We start from the raw sequence: 4,695 nt of genomic DNA, 5'->3' as shown, positions 1-4,695 counted from the left end.
GATATTTCTTGTGGAAATTTCGCTTTACTTGAAAGTAGCCAATCGGGAAACTGAATATTAATGGATTTATTGGCGCACGGGTATCGATTACTGAGAAAAAAATTATCGCGTAACTTTCTTAAGGTTGGAGATACCAAACGTCTTTTATGTGCTTATGGGATTGTTGGGAAAAAACAGGCATTTTATACATAAGTTAGAAGAATGACGTTTCTGCAATTTTTGAGAGGCTATTCCTGCAATATTCTAGTTAGGTACGAGAGGCCACACATCATTAAAGGTACAACAAGCTGTCTCCAATTATATGGTGATGGTTGTTTTTAGTTCAATTTTCTTTTTTTTGATATTAAAAATGTACTAAAATTACCATATGACAATAATGTCCTAAATTGTTCTAATTTACACTGAAAAAAATGTGTAAGAATAAAAGTTCCTTATAAAAAAGTACAAATAGGGACGGTAATAAATTATTAAAGCAATTTCTATAAAATTATAATTGAAATGTCCTTAAACCTCGCGAAATCTGATATATTAAAAGTAGGAGATACTGTTACAAAATTAATCATAGATGACGCGAAAAATAGAAAAATTTCAAATTATATTAAAAAGTTTGATGCCACATTTTACGAGAAGAAAGTTTACTATTTGTAAGATATTATATTTCTCATTCATCATTATTATTCCGGTTTATTATTATTTGAAAGCCACAAGATAAATTCACTCTCATCACTGTCTAGAAAAAATATTTTAACGCATAAAAAACTTACAAATTGCTTGAAATCCAACTGGCGAAAAAAATCAAACTGATAATAGGTACCTGCTATAAAACTTCCTGTATTTATTAACAGAATCGCAACTTAAGGATTGTCTATTTGCTAGAAAAAAAATCTCTGAACTGTCATTTTATAAAATATCATGATTTTCTGAAAGCTAATTGCACAAACCTATAAAAAAATTGAAAATTATGATTTTAGTATCGTTTTTGTACAATTTTTCATATTGTTAAAAATACTCCAATTTATGGGCAAAAATTATGTTAGTAGAGCTATTTTTAGTACAATTTTATTTAATTAGACCAAGGGTTTACTTATGAATAATAGCTGTTTATACGTGGTCAGAGGCATCGCATTACTAAAAATGTTTTATAATAGCTCCATTTTAAGTACAAAAATTATGATAATAGCGCCGTGTTTTGTACAATTTTTCATATTGTTCAAAAATGCTCCAATTTCTGTACAAAAATTATGATAGTAGAGCCGTTTTTAGTACAATTTTATTTAATTTGACTAAGGATTTAGTTATAAATTGTACTACAATAGCTTTTTGTATATCGTCCATGTTTTTACAAAGTGGCGTATATCGTTATTTTTACAAAAATCACTTTTTTGGCGCTTATAGTTAGGGCTCACAAAGGGGCGTATATGTATGATCAAGCATTGAGAAGCTATGAGCAAAATCAATTTGGGCGTATGTTTTAAAATTCCAGTTGTGGAAACCACAAATAGACCTATATATCATATACGCCATATCGCAAAACATATTTTATTGCTGCAAGCGCTGACTGCAAAGGCGTATAATATCGATATGCGCCTGTTTGTGAAGTCAAAAGAAAATAGGGTAGGGTTGCCTATATTGGACCGGCTCCTAAATTGGACCTTTGAAGATTTAAGCAAACCGACAACAAGTGACGCCATCTGTCAATGCCAACTTAAACTACACCTCGAAAACTGTTAGAGTTTCAACACGTGTGCGTCTGTAAACAACGGTTGAGGAAATATTAGTGTTTTCGTGATTTTTTAACTTCCGATACAAATATACTAGTACTTACCGTTCAAGTAAGTAATCACAACATTTATAATATCATTATTTCTCAAGATTCATTAAAGAGGCCATAGTTTAGGGGTTATTTTAGTGACCTAACCTCCAAATTGGTAAAATCCGTTGTGGGTGAAATTTGATATTGTTTAGTTTTGAGAACGAGGTTCCTAAATTGGACAGCAATTGACTTGTAAATTGGACCGGTCCAATTTAGGCAACCACTTCCATTTACTTAGTTCTTAATATTTTTTTTTCAGAATATCATCACGTGGTAAATACGGCAAGTGGAGCACAGAAGATTTAAGCAGTGCTATTTCCGCTTTTCGTAATGGTTCTTATGGGCTTAATGAATGTGCAAGGTTGTTTAAAGTACCTAAAGCTACACTAAAAAGACATCTCGAAGAGAAAAACAAACGGGCAAATAATTCAATTAAAAAAATGGGCAGGTTTAGTGTATTTAATGAAGAAGTTGAAGCAGAATTGGCTAGGCATATTTCGATTTTCGAAGAGCGAATGTTCGGGATGGGCATACGAGACGTCCGCAAACTGGCATTTGAATTGGCAACAAGAAACAATTTGAAACACAATTTCAACACAGATAAACGTATGGCAAGCAAAAAGTGGTATTATGGTTTCATGTCAAGACATAAAGAAATATCGTTACGGCAGCCGGAGAAAACATCAATGGCAAGGGCTGCAGGATTTAGCAAAGTACGAGTTAATAAATTCTATGAACTTTTACAACAAATCTGTGAAGAGGATAAATTGACCACCACACGCATATTCAACGTCGACGAGACAGGCTGCTCAACCGTACAACGGCAATGTCAGAAAATATTAGCCAAGAAGGGAAAACATCAAATTGGGAGCATTTCTAGTGGAGAGAGGGGGGCAAATACTACTGTGGTTTGTTGTGCAAGTGCAGCAGGGCAATTTGTACCACTCATGATAATTTTTAAGAGGAAACATTTTCAAGAGGAACTTTCATTAGGTGCTCCGCCTGGCAGCATTGTCACTATTAGCGATACTGGATATATCAGTAGCGATCTTTTCGTGACATGGCTTAAACATTTCATTGAAACAGTTAAGCCAAGCCCTGAGGCCCCTGTTTTGTTATTGTTGGACGGCCACAGCACCCACAGCAAAAACCTAAAAGCTCTACAAATTGCCAGGGATAATGGAATTAGGTTGTTGCAGTTACCAAGTCACACAACACACAGACTCCAACCGTTGGATGTTGGATTCTTCAGAGCCTTTCAAAATGTTGGACAATGCATTCAAAAATGGTTTCGAAATAACGTGGGTCGAACTGTATCAATGTTTCAGGTTTCCGGGATAATTGGAGAGGCTTATGGGCTTGCTGCAACAGGGAGAAACGCACAGAACGCTTTTCGTGCTAGTGGCATTTGGCCTATAGATGAAAATGTTTTTAAAGAATCTGATTTTGCAGCTTCAATGATGTTTGACAGTGCATCAAACTCTAACCATGAATCCCAACAGGAGGCATCCTCTTCTGAAGAAGATAATATTCCATTGGCGCAAGTCGTTAGGTCGCAAGGATTACGAACGAAGAGAGCAGCATCAACTTCCCTAAATATTTCAGTCCAGGATATTTCGCCGTTACCTATAAAAAAATCAAAATCATCAAAAGTTTGCCGCACCCAGGACGCAGTTGAATTAACTAGTTCCCCGTACAAAAACGAACTTGAAGCAAGAGCTAAGACATCTAAAGCAAAATCGGTTAAAACTACTTTAAAATTTTTAAAGATTAGTGATAAAAAAAAGGTAGCAAAATTAGGTGGAGCTAAATCGGACAGCTGGTATTGTGAAATATGCGAGTCTGAATCAGTCGAAGAAATGATCCAGTGTCTTAAATGTAAAATTTGGTTTCATGCAAAATGTGTTAATGTATCGCTAAAAACTAAGATATTTTATTGTTCAAACTGTAAAACTTAAGATTATGATTTTTAATATTACATAATAATAAAGATTTTTTACATTTAGGTTAAGTTTATCAGTTAAAAAACGTTGAATATTAGTTTATGTTATGCTAATATATATCTTTTTTCGCGTTCCTCATGTTTAAATATAGGTTTTAATATCAGTCCAATTTAGGGCGCTAATGGTCCAATTAAGGATACCGGTATCCCAAATTGGACTTTTGTTTATATTTTTTTCATTTGAAAAATAAAATATTATAAAAGTACCATGTATCTATTATTTGTGAATTTTTGGAATATAAACAGTACTTAGTAAATGATTTTTATAATAAAATTTTGAAATATTTATTAACATGTGTAATACAATAGATGTTTGAAAAAGTGGTCCAAATTAGGATACCTTTCCCTACATTTAACCTAACAATCCGCGGCCGCCAACATTAGTTCTGCGCTGTACTTACCGCCTTGTTTTTTGTTATAGTGTGGTTTTATTGAAATATTAATTAGAAATGGATTTATTAGTGGAATGGCGAAATGGAGAACGAAATGTAGTGAAAAACCAATTATTATTTAAAACGCGATTTGTGAAACTAAAAATTGTACGGATGAAATATTTGCCAGTTGTGAGATACGCACGGCACTTTTGTGCTATAAGCATTTTATGAAGGATATACGGGACTGCACCATACACACATCTAATAAAAATACGGTAAAACCTAAAAGTAATGTAAATGTTCCACAAAAACAAAAAAATCCTGAAGATTTTTTGGTGGACGGGGCTGAAAAAGAAACACTCGAAACATTATTCTCCCTTAATACGCATAAAATAGCAAAACAAAAAAAATATTTAGGACAAGCTTATACAGTACCTAAAACAATGAACCTAGTACCCCCAAAAGTAGGTAGAGAAAGGTGCGATTCTAATTACTGCATGCTACAT

The sequence above is a fragment of the Anthonomus grandis genome, chromosome 18 (genome assembly GCF_022605725.1).
Source record: "Anthonomus grandis grandis chromosome 18, icAntGran1.3, whole genome shotgun sequence".
NCBI lineage: Eukaryota > Metazoa > Arthropoda > Insecta > Coleoptera > Curculionidae > Anthonomus > Anthonomus grandis.
This window is presented reverse-complemented; position numbering follows the sequence as displayed.